The sequence below is a fragment of the Siniperca chuatsi genome, linkage group LG15, assembly GCF_020085105.1.
Source record: "Siniperca chuatsi isolate FFG_IHB_CAS linkage group LG15, ASM2008510v1, whole genome shotgun sequence".
Lineage (NCBI taxonomy): Eukaryota > Metazoa > Chordata > Actinopteri > Centrarchiformes > Sinipercidae > Siniperca > Siniperca chuatsi.
Window position 1 is genome coordinate 24,118,334 of NC_058056.1, and position 16,256 is coordinate 24,134,589.

General features: G+C 40.1%; 1 long non-coding RNA gene across 1 annotated transcript in view; it reads right to left on the bottom strand.

Moving 5' to 3' along the window:
• LOC122862205 overlaps nucleotides 1–16,256 on the bottom strand; it is a 41,567-nt gene that overhangs the window by 13,128 nt on the left and 12,183 nt on the right. The window lies entirely within an intron of this gene.

Genomic DNA, 16,256 nt, shown 5'->3' on the forward strand with positions numbered 1-16,256 from the left:
TGAATATACTTTATGTGCAGAAGCATAAAAAACAAGGGTGTTATAAGGACCACAGTGTTTTGGGATTTTAACCTACATTAACTGCATTAATCTTTATATTACTGCTGACTATTGTCTGTAGTGTTTTCCTTCTATCCAGACAACCAAGGGGGGAAAAGCTGTTTTTAGATAAGTTTAGCGATATTCTATATTTTTCTTATTGTCAACAAATCCCATGAAAAGATCAAAACCAACAATCAATTGATTCTACTAACAAGTATTGTGTGTGTATCCAGAACCTGATATATCTTATTCTTCTGTGCCATAGAGCTCTATTGTTGTCCTAAAAACACATCAATGAGCCACACTGTTATACTGGCTGACACACACTGTAATTTATTTTGACTCAATCCCACACACACCGTCCTGCTAGTGTAAATACTCACTTGAGAACCAAATGTGCATTAATCCGCAGATGAAAATAGTCCCCGACAAATACACTATTTACTTCTATTTGAGTAGCATTTGTTAAAAACAGTGCCCAGCTGCTTTAGGAAATTATTTAACAAAATAAATAAAAATGACACTATATATTTGTGACCTGTTTTTAAAGATTTATATCTTCAGTAAGAACCAACGGTATTGGGGTTTGGTGCCACAGACAGGGAAGGGAAGTCAGAAAGTATTGAGAGACGGACTAACACGTTGTTTTTGGTCTTTTCATAGGATTTGTTGACAACAAGAAAAATAAAAGAATAACACCAGCCTTATCCTTTAAAGTTTTAGGGATATTGGTACAGGTATAATGTTATTTTGATTATGATTATGTCATGCAGAAACAAGCTTCAGATTCTTCCATTTATTTCAGGCTTGAACATTAGAGGAGGAACAGGTTACGGAGCATATCTTTCTCAATGAGGCCTCACCAATTGTTTGCTTTTACCTTTGTGTCCTCACTGCTGCCACCTTAAACCGCGAGACACCTGTCCCTTTGTGTGACACTTTCCACACACACACACACACACACACACACACACAGAAAACCTCTGGGGGTTTCTGCCCAGTCATTTGGCACATTTTTGATGTTGAATCAAAAAAGACAAAATGAGAGAGTGAGGAGGGAGTGGGGAGGGAGAGGGAGCAATCTAGGCTTTCCCCTCCAGTGAAAGGCACTCTTTGTTGAGCACTCCTCTGCAACCACCCCCCTACCCAACCCTCCCTCCATATCCACCCTTCACCCCCCCTCCTCCCCTCCCCTCCCTCCCTCCCCTCCCTCCCTCCCCTCCCCCCCCCCTCCCCTCCCCTCCAAAGCCCGGGTGGATTTTTCATTAAATGCTATCAGAAATGTGACTGGTCCTATTCATGGGCCGATGGAGGGCTGGCTGTGCGGCTGGAGACCAATACCTTCACTAGAGAATGACAGGAATCTGGGCTGTAGGTGAAGGTCCGGGTGGATAGGCTGGTCAGACTTTAGAGGACCTGACAGAGATGGAAATATTTGCTTTTTCCAAGGTTTTCTCTGTGTATAAGAGCCCCTTTTCCCAATTCTGATTATATTTGATATATGATTCCTCTGGACCAGTGTGTTCTCGCTCTGATTTTCTCCGGTTAGTTCTCCTTTGTTTGCAGAGAAAAGAAAAACAACCTCACTTTTACTCATAGCAGCTCAATGTTTTCTCTCTCTGTTCTGAGGCTCCTCCAAGTAAGACCTCCTTGTCCTCATTTTTTTAAAAAGCTACTTAAAGAGTTAAGAGCACTCTGCCTAAACAAAACAACATATTGAGCCACTGTTTTCTCAGACAAACAAGGTGACCAGATCCATCCGCTGTTCATTTCTCACCAAAGGAAAGAGATGAACCTCTCATATTGTTAGAGAGCAGTCGATTATGTCACGGGACAATGAAAGGCAGCGGGTTGCAAGAAAACACAAACAATGATTTCCGCAACAGCAATTTCATCCTCTGGCGTTAAAACCTGACACAAAGTGGACAAAAGCGAGGAGGCTGGCACGAATAAACCCCTGAATCTGAAGATTAAGCAAAAAAAAAAAAAAGGATCCTTTGTGTAAAAAGGTCCTTTATCTGCTTTTGAAGTCTGTGAGACCTGCCAGCGGTCCTCAGCCTCTCTTTGTAACCGGCCCCCATGTCCCACAGCAAACCACCACCTCACTTTCATCTGCCCGTCATCTTAGGGGGCAATTAATGCCATTCAGGTCCACCCTCTACACGGAGAGAGAGAGACAGAGAGAGAGAGAGAGAGAGAGAGAGAGAGAGAGAGAGAGAGAGAGAGAGAGAGAGAGAGAGAGAGAGAGAGAGAGAGAGAGAGAGAGAGAGAGAGAGAGATAGATGGTGGGAAGGCTCATCTACTTGTTGAAGAAGGGACTTGACAACAGTTTAGTGTAGCCTAATTTGCGTTTGCGTTTGCATATAAGGCAAGAGCCATTCCTTATCAGATAAAATTCAGCGCCGCTCTCTTCTCCTGTTATTACTTATATTTGATTGGGCTTCTGTTTACAGGCAGGCAGCGTGGAAACCAGCCATGCTGTTGCTTAATGAATATTTCACTGCCTTCACACAATAAGCCTCCCATGATAGCCCTGTGAATAACGTCCCGCTTTGCTCTGCAATTCTGCCGTGCAGCGTGCAATTACTCCAACTCATACTTGATAAAACAGCATGTGAGGAGAAGCCCCGGGTTTTATCGTTGACCTTTTCGCTCTCTGCTGTAGTTCCTTTACTCTGGGGACTCCCACTGTTTCTGCTTTGCTGTTCTAATACAGTGGCGTCTGCAAGAGGCAGGGGAAATAAAGCCTCCATTTGCATTACGTAATTTCATGCATTATTCAGAGCTTCAGAGAATCATTTCACCTAGACAACTCCTCAGAGGGCAGTGAGGAGATAACTGTTAGTGACAGGACTGGCTCATGAAATGCAGAGCGACTTAACCACCCAATCTGCAGATATTATCCCGGCCTGAATTGGAAATAGACACCGGCACACTCATACAGATGCGCTCTAACAAAAGTACACACTCGTTACTTTCATTTTGTCTTTTTTTATCACTGAGGGGGGACAATTGATATCAGATGCACATTTTTACGGTATATCTGTTTTATGATGCTCTTGATATTTCAAAAGATTTCACAGACCGTGGAAAACTACAGCACAGATGAATAGTGCCGTATGGGTAGGAGTTGATCTGGATTTTTCTTCCTCACACACAAAACCACAAAAGATTTTGAATTCAGATGCTGTTAGATAATGATGTTCTATTTCTGCTTGTGCTTGCTTTTCTCAGTGCTGCTCCGCTGCAGCCTGTAATGTTGTAGTCTTGTCAAAATGGGGAATATGTTAAGGTTTTATTGTCATAATCTCTTTTTAATGGGCTGCATTAGTTTGGAAGCAGAACTGAACAGCAGCAGCGAGTCCATCACGAGGCAAAGAGAGTGCAGACAGGCCAATTAGTGCAATCAAACAGCCACTGTAGCACATAAGCTGCATAGCAGGGCTGCTCACAGCAACTGGACATTGTTTCTTTATTGTCCAAGGCTCACAACAGAAAAAAGTCTGAAAGAGCCCACAGCTCCAATGTTGGTGCAGTTGTTATCGCAGCCAGGGAACACTGCAACACAAGAATACGGAGAAATAAAGCTTTCTCCTTCTAATCATAGACAATGGAGTGTATTTCATTAAGCCAGATAATGGTGTGTGCATTTCATTACCATAGATAACTAGGGATATTTAGATGAGGGATGAGGTGCTCATAAAGCGCCAGTTGGTAGCCATGGTAACCTGGATATTGGCAAACAAAAGAGTCAGGGAGAAATGTTTGCTAGGGGATGGAAAGAAAAGGGGGAAACAGAGAAAAGAGGGAAGGAGGTAGACAGAGAGGAACCGCAGAGCTAAACACAGTCCCAGGCCAAAGCAACCAGGCCGAACGCTTCCATGTTGTTTTTCTTCCTGCATCCAGAAAAGGACTCAGGTGACCCCCGTGATCCTCCTTTGTTCTGTAAAGTTAAATATGCTTCCCTCCGCTGGATACCCAGGATAATCACATGCTAATGCAGCCGCGGGGCAAATAATAAACTTAATCACCCAAATGTGGAAATCAATGTGCAGTATGAAAACCTATCCATCCATCTTGCTCTGCTCCTGTGAATTTTACAATCCCCATGTGCCCTGCTCATGCTGCCAGTCAAACCTGATGTTAATGTGAATTTCAAATGAAGACGCTTTCTGACAATAAGAAGGGCGTCTGAGCCTAAATCAGCCCAAACCATGACCTTGACCTTGGGAGATGGTTCTCATTCATCCTGTTTCAGAGCTGTCAGTTTGAGGACGAAAACCAGGACGGGTTATATTACTGTGGATGACACTAAAGCAATGGAAATCCATTTCTTTTTGGCAGCATGCAACATTAAGCCTTGCTCCTCAGATATCATTATTAATGTAGAAACATTATTTGTGGCTGGAAAATGAAGGGTTCGAGTCAATGACAACTCAATACAGCAGATTTGGCATTCGCAAAATATAACATTGATTACGGCTGCTCACATATTTTCTCGTAAATTGGCCAGTCAAGCTTCTGTTCACTGTAATTACAAGTTAAGTCACAATTGCGTGATTTCATTTTAATTGATTAAAACATATTTTTGCTGTCTTGTCATACTACCTAAATTAATATTTTTATTCAGATGACAACTGAAAAGACATGGAGAAAAAAAATGCTTTTGTTTTATTTTCTTTGGCATTTTTTCTTATTGCACGTCTTTATTCAGTTTATTTTATACATTTATCCTTTTATGCATCATGAGCTTCTGTTTTAAAACTCTCCTCTTTTTATGATTGTGTTTAAATTCTGAACAATACTAAGAGTCTACAGCCATGCTAGGGGCTTTGTGAGGCTGTACTTAGACTAACATTAGCATGGCAACAGGCTCACAATGCTAACATGCTGATACTAAGCTGGTATAATGTTTACCACGTTCACCGTCTTAGTATAGTGTGTTAGCATACTAACATTTGCTAATTAGCACTAAACACAAAGTACAGCTAAAGCTGATAGTTGGTGTACCTAATTCCATTATTGTATTAATTTATTCTTTTTACGCATCACAAGCGTCAGTTTTAACGTTCTCCTCTTTTCTTGATTGTGTTTAAATTCTGAAAAACACCACTGCAGATGACACAGAAAACAGAAAATAACTACACATGACCTGCACATGGAGTTCAGCCATTAGGTGAAAGCAGATAGGACTCCATATGGACAACCTCATTCTTGTTACCCCCACTTTAACAGGAATGTAGCACTGCTGTCAGAACATTGATCTGAAAGAAATTCAGCTTTTTAAACTTTTATTTATCCTGGGAACTGTTTTACAGAGCATACTGAGTATGTTTGCACTAACAACCTGCCTCACATTCAGCAGCACTCATCCATATTTGGAAATCTCAAATTCTCCAGGAGAGCTCCAGGAGAGAATTCATTTTTAGAGCTTTGTTCATTAACATTTTAGGATGTGATAAAAAAAGGGTTGATATTCTAATTTTACGTGGCAGTATTTGTGCTTTTTTGAATGGATATAAAATAAGAAAGTGGGAATAAGGGTTAGATTCACATACAAGTTTCCAGCTATATTATTTTGATATTTATGAGATATAAAATATTAGCCAGTGATGGCCCACAGCTGCAAGATGCAGATTCCTCACTGAAAACATACTGGGGGGAAGCAGTGCACACACCCAAAAACAACAGTAAACATGGGCCATCGCAAGTCGCAGTAAAATCAAATCTCAGTACTGGCCTACAAAGACCGTGTTAGGAAAATGAACTGTGTTACTATGTAGCTGGTTGCACATCCAGCATTCCCCCATCCTGAGTAACCTGAGAAGGCACCATTTTCCTGCCATGAGAATTCAGTTTTTTGTTATCTAATCTAAACATGGGAAACCCACATGGAACCTGATTTTTCCGGTTTGAACAGCGATGAAAATATCTGACAAGCTACACAGGTGAAACACACACACACACACACACACACACACACACACACACACTCAACGGGGTGAATCTGAACTGCGACAGTCAGGCATGATAATGTGGACTCCCCCAATGATGTGTGTGTGTGGAACCAGACTCCAGTCCCACAGTAATAAGATCAGCCTGTTTGGGCCTGACAGGCTCAGCCTCTCTCAGGGTGGCCCATCTGGCCAGCGCCCAGGCCACGGCGCCAGCCACCGGCTCCACTGTGCGGGGACCCATCTGTGGTCCTGTGTGGTATCAACCATTACACTGCCAGGCCTGTCCCGATCTGCACATGGGTCCACTGGTCTGTGTGTGTTCTGCAGATGGGACAGTGGGTCAACTAATAGCAGCAAATCACTCTTAGAGATTGTTTTAACCTCCCTGAGGTGTACAGATGGGTGGGATTTACAGCAGTAAGATGTTTCAGTCAGATAGTGTCAGGTAAGCTGTCTGATGCAAGAAAGCACAACTGGCAAAATGAGGTAATATTGGTCAAATTCATTCAGTTCACACAATGTAAATCATTTTAAGCTGGTTCAACTTAAAAATGTAAAAATGTGAGTTAAATGAACTTAGTTTGAATAATTAGGTCAAACTTGTCCTATGAGTTGTGAAATGTAAAACTGAGTTAAGTTAGCTTCAGTCACAGTGACAAACGTTACAGACAGACTTGATTTCAATTTACATTTTTTCAGTTTGAAGAATTAGTAAAAACTTAATTTGATGAGCTGAATGAACTCTCAGCTCAACATTCATTCAACTCATCATTTCAAGTCCAAAGCCTTCAAGTCAGAAGAACTCATGTTTATATGTTCTGAAGTGGCCTGAAAATGTAGAAATTTTAAGTTGAATTAACTTGAAACTTGAAAACTCTACGAAAAGGTTAATTTCCAATAAAATTGTAAACTGTTCTTTTGAAGTCCAACTGACATCACATTTAATCATCTCTTTTTGTAGTCAAAATAATGTCAACGAGTTCTTTAAATGTATTGTTAATTTTTTTTATCATTAAAAGGAAGAAAATAGTCTTTGGGGAAATTAATCTTCTGAACTGCATCTTCACTGACTGACACTGCAGAAGAGTTTTTCATCTGCTGGGGAGTCGGGGGTGTTTGTCTCAGCTGGCTGGAGGGGCGTGTCGATGTGGTGTTTGATTGACAGCAGCTGGCAGGCTGAGTGCCGGTGTTACACTGTACGGAACGAGCGACAAAGTAAACAAACTTGCGCTGAAAGCTTCATGTCATGGGCAGACAGTGTGTTGTTAGTGGTATTGATTGTTGCAGCTTAGCAGCTAATTAGCTATCCAGCCTGCAAACTGACATTAGCAGTGCACTTTCCCCAGTGAATGTTTGTTTGGTCACTCATTCAACAAATGAAGGTGCAGGACAAGACGTGTGTTCATGTTTGTAAGTTAGATAAGAAGGAGACTTTGGCAGGAAAGCTAATGTAGTTATTGTTCAGTGTGTAGCTGCTGTCTGGCTCAGTATGACAGTCTGCTCTGCCTATGATAGAACGCCAACGTTACTGCTTTATGCAATATTTGTTTAGCTGTATCGAAATAAGGTTTCCGTCTACGTAGACGGATACCGAAACAGTATTCTGTCGATTGAATGCAAAACTAGGTCATGGATTATAATTAGGATTATAATTACTACATCTGAGGGTAAAGTCTGATCAGTGACAACCATACTTGCATATGTGATAATTCCCCTGTATTTGATATGTTGCTGCTTATTATTTTAACACAAAACAGACATGTTTGGAAGCTTGCTCAACTGGACTGCATTAATAAACAGTGATAATAAGTAAAAACACCCAACTCTCTCTGAGCCTTCCTTTTTTTGTCCTCAAACCAAGACACCTTTACTGTCAACTCTCTCAGGTCCTCTACCTCAACACCAAACACAGACAGCTAGTACAAATACAGTATTAGATTTGAATGTGAATATATTGAAGAACACATGTACAAACTGAGAATGGGATTGCCATCCAGCCATTTAAGCAACTTACCCCTACATACAGTATGTTGTGTCTATTGCCCACAAGTGTATAGTTTCTTTGTAATTCAGTTTCAGGAAACTGAATGCGAGATGAGAGAATGCAGACAAGACAGCAGCTGCATAGCTGAAAGATCACAAGAGACAGCCGAGCATGAGCTAATATGAGACAAGACACATCTGCCTCTGAGATCTAATGGTCCGTGAGGTAGAAGTGCATGGAGCTTACTGCATATTAGCAGTAAAGCACAAACAGGACTGCACTCAGTGAGGAAAGGATTTTAGTACGGAGCAAACAGAGTATAATATTTACAGTACATCAGAGTCAGTCAGTTTAATCAAAAAATACTGTGGCTCTAGGATTGGCAATGTTGGCCTGTTGGCAATGTTGGCCTGTTCGTCAGTCAGTCCGTCAATCCATTCCTCTAGCGCCACCAGCAGGTCAAAGAATTCACTTTTCCAGTGAATCTCAGAATTTATTTGATGGAATTGTTCAAAACTTTGAACAGACTTTCATAGTTTCCAGACGATGAATCCAAATGACTTTGGTGATCCCCTGACTTTTCCTCTAACGCCACTATGGGGTGCACATTTGTGGTTTTGAGCAAAATGTTTCGAGAACTGGATTGCCATGAAATTTATTACAGACATTCATGTTCCCCTCTGGATGAATTATAATAATTTTGGTGATCCCTTAAAGGACAGGTATGTAGGATTTAGTGGCATCTAGCAGTGAGGTTGCAGATTGCAACCATTTGAATACTGCTCGCCTCACCCTCCCCTTCCAGGCGTGTAGGAGAAACTATAGTGGCCGCGAAACTTGTGAAAAACACGAACAGCCCTACCTAGAGCCAACAATTGGTTTGTCTGTTCTGGGCTACTGTAGAAACATGGCGGTGCAACATGGCGGCCTCCGTGGAAGGAGACCCGCTCCCTCTGTAGATAAAAATGTATTATTCTAAGGTAATGAAAACACAACAATTCTTATTTTCCGGTGATTATACACTTATGGAAACATACTTGAATATTACATTCCATTTCTGCCATATTCTGCCAATAGATCACCCTAAATCTTATACACTGGTCCTTTAAGCTTTCATCTAGTGTCATCATCAAGTCAAAATTTCTATTTACTAATATATACTAATGACATTCCCATCAGCCTCAGCTGTACTTTGTGTTTAGTGCTATAAGCAAATGTTAGCTAACATGCTAAACTAAGACAGGTAACATGGTAAACATTACCAGCTAAACATCAGTATATTAGCATAGTCATTGTAAGCATGTTAGCATGTTGACATTAGCATTTAGCTCAAAGCACAGCTGTGCCTAAGTACAGCCTCATTTGTTTCTCTGTGGATTAATGGAAATAATTCTACCACCATACAGCTAGTTAGTTAACTGCTTTGTTTTTCATATTTCTGAGCAGCTATTTCCTTTTTCTTAAGGTTTGCTGGTTAGCCATGTTTCCTTGGCTCTGCCTATTGAGGTTTTTGTCAACCATTAAGACTATTCCTCTGCCGATCAGCTCTGCAACTGAGAAATATTATTCAATCTGCAGCCTACCGAAAGTGCAGCACTAGGACAATGGGACCTCTCAAAGAGACAGTGTAAGATCATTTGGATGGTAACTATCAAACCTTTTACCTTTCATACACACATTCATTACTTTATATCACTATGTTACAACCCATTAAGCTCCGTACTACTGCATATATTTTAGACATGGGTGGCCACAGTGGCAATTAAAGCCCTGGCAGTGCTAGTGTTAGCATTATGCTCCCACCATAAAGTAGATGCACATATCAGCATTGTTTTAATAAAGGTTATTTTTACCGGGCGAAAATACAGCAAGTAGACTTCAAACGCCTTGCAGTCCACTCGCCTGGCTGCACAGTTTAAAAGCTCGACATGGTGTGTGGGACAATGGCGGCTCTCGAAAGCAATGTGGTAATCAGGGCCAATGGAATTTTCCCTGCATCATTAAAAAGGGATTGGTCTGTTCACTGTGTTCATGGGAAGTGCCGTTAGTTAACCCAACAAAGGTGCTCTGGCTGTGGACCCCCAGAGATGAAGGGCATTACAGGGGCTCAGTGAATCCACCTCTAATCCTCTCGGCCCCATTGTACCGATACACTCTAAACCCTTTGACCACTTCCCGCTCTAATCTCTGCAGATTTGGGTGAGTTAAACAAGTTTGTGATCCGTGGGCCCACAACTTCCCTCCTCCTCCTCCTCCTCCTCCTCCTCTGCTCTCCTTGCTGTGGTGACAAGTTTAGTTACAGCAACCGACCTCAGCAGAGTTTTTAGTCGCTTTTTAAACAGTAATAAATTGATGGAATTTATAAAAGACCTTTTAAAACCAGTATTGCAAAGCACTTTGCAAGCAGTCACAAACTGAAAATGGTTTCATCTAGAGCTTGTTGATTGCTTAATTGTCATTTTTCAAACAAAAATGCCAAACATTTGTTCGTTACAACTTCTCCATTGTGAGTATTTGCTGCTCTTCTTTATCTAATATGATAGTAAACTGAATATTTTGGGGGCTTTGGGCTGTTGGTCAGACAAAACAAGCTATTTGAAGACATCACATTGGGCTTTATGAAATTGTGATTGAAATTGTTATTTTTCTCTATTTCTTGACATTTTATAGACCAAACAGTTAATCCAAAAGTTAATTGACAATGAAAACAATTGTTAGTTGCAGTCTTAGATTCATCAGAATAAACAATTAGAATTATTCTGGTTAAAAGCGAATTCAATAAAATGCTATCTGTAAAAATATGCTTTGAAGGTAATTCAATTCTAAAAAAAAAACTGTTACAGAGGAAGAGAGGGAGCTCTTGTGTTCAGGGGTTATCAATATGCAAACACTGTTCTCCTGAATGTTTGTTTGAACATTAAAGTTATCTGGTAACTTAAATATTGAATCAAACAAGAGTGCGTCTTTAAGATGAAGGAAAATACTGGAAAATGCCCAACACATTTTCCCAAAACAGAAGGTGAAGACTTGAGATTACTTGCTTTGTCCTACCAAAGTTTACAATGATATAAAAACAGGGAAAAGCAGCAAATCCTCACATTGGAGAAGCTGGAACCAGGGAATGTTTGGCATTTTTGCTGGAGAAATGATTTAAACATTAAATCGACAATCAAAATAGTTGCTGATTAATTTTCTGTCCATCGACTAATCGTTTCAGCTTAAATTTTTTAAAAGATTTAAAAAAAAAAATACTGTATAACATGGAATCGAGACTTAAAAATGTAAAAATATCCACCATTACTCAACATTTCACACAAAACATTAATATTTAAGTGCACAAGTTTTCTCGGTCTATAGCTCTATGGACATTGATCCATATTCCTTTCAGTCCCACCACTTCCACCATGTCAAGAGGATATTGTGTATATGTGTGTGAATACATGAATGCCTAGCTGCTGGGAGGAGGGGGTGGAGTTTTTGGGTAAGTAATAGCAGGCCGCATTCAGAAAACTGGTGGTCGTGACAAAGCACTTGACAGGCCAAAAGACACCCCCTAATTTCATGTTGACCTTGGCTTGTTTAGCATTCCCGATTGCTGCTGGTGACAGTGACACGTGTCTGGGATTGGGTTGACTCGAGTTGCTGAAGTCTGGGGGTGGCAGAAGCTGTGTGAGTGTGTTTGTGCAGATGGACGGACCGTTAGGGATGCAGTCCTATATTCCCAAGAGAGGAGACAGAGGTCAGGGATCAAAGCCCCAACTGACTCCCCTCCCAGCTCTGTGTCTGGGGACGTAAAGATCCAGAATGAAGCGTTGCTCTGACCGGCTGCATTATGCAGTTTGTGCAATTAATGCAGCGACAGGAATGGCAGGGGTGTATAGCCGTGGTGGGCTGTTTATGTCTGCGAGTGTGTGTGTTTGCATGGAAGGGAGTTTTGTGTGTGTCTCTTGTGCCAGGCTGTTGTAGCGTGCACAATGTAGCAGTGCAGCTGGCACGTGCCCCACACACACACACACACACACACACACACACACACACACACACACACACACACACACACACACACACACGCAGCAGAGTCTAGAGAGGTCTTTTAATTAAGGGATTTGTTAATTTTCTATTCAACTTGACAGTGATGAATGGGGGAGCAGTGCCTGCCCATCTCAGCCTCGGCTGTTTGGCAGACAGAGCTGCCTAGGAGGCCTCTGGGTGCGATCATCACACTCTGAAACTGTATTCACACATGAAGATTTTTAACCCTTTGGAAGCCAGAGTCAATACAGTTACTGGAGCTGAAAAAAAAAACAAAAAACCCTACTAGACGTGGCTCGCACTCCTCACAGCCTGTGTGGAGGCAAGATAGGACTGAGAAGTAAACAGAGTCAAACAATGGCCACACAAAGCAAGATTTGTCACTGCTATTTGGCAACGGAAGTAACTCTTTTATTGTTATCTTGGCCAGTTACCAGTTTAAGCTTATCATGCACTCTTTTTAAGTTCCTTTAAATGCCTAAAATGTACATTAAGCCTTTTATTGCTTCTTGCATCCTATCGACTTTGAGGGAAAAGAAGCAAAAAATTATTCAAAAACTGACTATTTTATTCTCAAGTACATAACTATTTGCAAGAAACTGTTAATTTGACTTAAAATTTCAGTAACAATCAGTGTGTATTAGTTTGTATGTATTACAAAGACGATTAGACAACTGCAGCACATTCATAATTATGTTGTCAGAGTCTAATAAGAATGAGGAGAACTAAGCACATTATTCACATTATTACACTAGTTTCCAGTTATAGATTATATTTTAAAGGATAAGGCTGGTGTTTTTCTATATTTTTCATATTTTCAACAAATTCCATGAAAAAAACTGTGCTGTGCTGTGAAGTGAAAAAGCGCTGCTGCTAGATTTAAATCACTTAATGTCCTAGGGGCAAGTATACAGTCAGTTGCCAGTTTATTAGGTACACCTAAGACTAATGCAATCTAATACAACGGTCCTGCAATAAATCCTCCCTTCATGTTTTAGAGAGGTGCTGATTCAACTGTATGATCATTCTGGAGGCTGCAGTTTGTGGTGCTGTTGAATTGTATCACATTATACTGACAGGTGTCTAATATTTTGTCCATCACGTTAATATCAATGAGCTAATTATAAAAAACAATCACCAAACAATAGAAACACCTCTCTGTACAATACAATTCAACAGCAGCACAAACTACAACCTCAAAAATGACCATAAAGTTGAATCAACACCTCTCTTTCAACAAAAACTGAACATTATAATCTTCATGAAGGTTGGATTTATTGCAGGACTGTTGTATTAGACTGTAATAGTTTTAGCTAGGTGTACCTAATAAACTGGCAATGGAGTGTATAAACCTAGGCAGAATCAAGCACAATGAAGCTGTGTTTAACTGTAAACACAGATGGAACCAACTTCCTGATGATCTTAAATGTGCCCCAACTTTGGCCTCTTTTAAATCTAAATTAAAAACTGTCTTGTTACCCTGTGTCTTTGACTGATTCATTTTCTCTACTGCAATTTAGTTTCCTTTATTAAATTTGGGGTGATTTATTACTGCACTGTAAGTACACTGAAACTGTACTCCCTGTCTGCTTTTTTTTGGTGTCTATTGTTATTTCATTTTATTCTTATTTAACTGTTTTTATTTTTATTTTAAAGCTACCTTGTCTTATGTATAGCACTTTGAATTGCCCTCTGTGTTTTAAAAAGGTGCCATGCAAATAAACTTGCCATAACTTGCCTGTGAGATCAGCTGCTGCCCTTTTTCAAGTGATGGGACTGAATGAAGCTCTCCTAAATGGAAAAGTGAATGTATTTCATATTCATTATCAATACTTTCTTTGTTGCTGCCAAACACATTTCGCATTAAGAATAATATAGGTGCCTCGAAGCAGCAGAGCCACATGTCATATTGGCCCCCATGCAATTTATCTATTGTGATTTGGCAGCCATTCATCTTTTAAATGCTCTCTCATGATTTCCTTTGTGCATGCAGAGCCGGAGGTGACCTTGAAATGGACCATGTGGTGTATTCTGATGATAATTTATTCTAACATACAAGAAACTGTCTCACTAACATGATTTTCTTCATGCTTTGTGCCATCTACACTCGCTGGAAATGTTTAGAGCAGCAGCCAATGTATTCTCTTTTCAAAGAATCCATTTCAAGATTTATAGGGCCATGCAAATTTTGGACACACTTTTTTTTGGGATGATTTTAGCATGATTTAACGTCAAATTCAATCCTTTTGTAACACCAAATACAGGTCTCTTACTTCAGCATTTATATGGAGTGTCAAGGTACACAAACACTAAAAGTTGTGATTAACTGGTGTAAAAAAACAACACTGAATCCAGAAGTAGGATGAATTTTAGTTTTTATATAAATTTCCCTATCACTGATTCACAGGATCATTTTCAGGGACCTACTTTAAGTCTGTGAAAGACTGATATGGATTTATTTCATCAATTAAAACCCCCACAATGGTGGCAAACTGGATCTTAGTTCCAATTTTAAAATATAAGACGTGCAAATGACTTTTGTCTCTACTTTGACTGTCCTTAATATTTCACTTGAGTGTCTGACCAAAATAGTAACATAGTCATTGTCCCGGCAGTCAAGTCAGTTATCAAGCTCTTTTTTTGTGAGCCTGTCTTACTGAGCTTTGACTGACACACACACACACGGCACACTCTGTTTTAATGCATATTAATGAATTTAAACGGCCCACTGTAAAGAGGAGACAATGGAGCAGAGGAGGGCTGGTTGTGAGCACAAAGCCGTGGACTCAGGGGAAGCAGAACAGGTGCAGGGAGGACACGGCAGCTTCACGTGGAACAACTAACTATAGGTTCAACAGTGCAGGAAGGGATCTATTAATGTAGTCAACGCACCACTCTGATGTTTTTGTCTTCATTTTTTGTGCCAAGGGATCATTGTTGTGGTGTTACTGCACTTTGTGTCCCAGAAATATCCTGTCAACCAAACACAGAGGCCTTGTACAAGAGTATTTCCTTACATTTTTCGAGCGGTCTTTTGTTTATTTCTTCAGCCGCTGTTATTGCTACTCATTCTAACACCCAAGTTCTTTTATTCAAAGTTGTATGCGATGACTGTTTTATCCTAAAATACTAACTTTTAGGACTTTTAAAGGAAACATTTAGCTTAAAAGGATAGTTTCAAGTCTCTCTTAAAACAATACTCACATATCCATATGTACATTAAAACAGTTTTTGTTCACTGTAATTATTCCTCCTCTAAATACTGGCCATAAAGAGATCCCTTTCTAATGCGACTCCAATGTAAGAAATGTGGGACAAAATCTACAGCCCTCGTAGAATATTGTTACAAGACAGACGCCAAAAATGTAAACCCATCCTTTATTAAGACTCTTCTTAATCTAAAAGTCTTCAGAGTCTAGGGTGTAGGCCAGTGGTTCCCAACTTTTATTGGCTTGTGACGCCCTAAAACAAAGCTTTGTCTACTTATGACACCTTGTCAGATCATCTGTAAGTTGTGATATGTGACTCTTCATTCTCACATTGTTTTATCTGAAGTGGTAAAATGATCCAGAAATTCACAAAAGCAAATTTTAGAAGAAACTTTTTTTTTTGTGAGGCAAAAATACGTCTGGATAATGATGCTTTAAAAAAGCAATGAAATGATAAAAACAATGTTCCTATTCTGAATGTGTTTTTTGATCCAACCTGAGCTACAAACACCAGTCAGTACATTCATGTATTGTCTATAATGTCTTAAGTGAAAATAGACTGCAGTTGCAAATTCTGGCATTTTATGTGTATTGTGCCAAGTTAGTACTATAATGTTTCCTTTGACTCTGGAAAAGCTTTGACAAGTCTGAGAAAATAACCCTGATGATATAATCAAGGCTATCTGAGCTTAGCTTAGACCAATAATATCTGGCCCTAAACCATATGTTTAGGGTGAGACGCTATGAGACAAATGTAGGATACAGTGTGTTCAGAGCTTGAGCCAAACTAGGGACAAAAAGCCAAGTTGTCTTGGCTCCTGCTGCATCGATTTTGACAATTCCTTCTAAAGTCTGTCTCTTGCAAGTCCCCTAACTTCATGGAAGTGTAATACAAAACCAGCGCAGGGCTCCTTTAAATTAACTGTTGTTGCTGCTGCTGGAAGCAAACAAAGCATCACTTCTACTTCTTGTACATTACAAACCCTTTATGACCTGGCTGTGTAAAGTACACACTAAAAATCAAAAAGACCC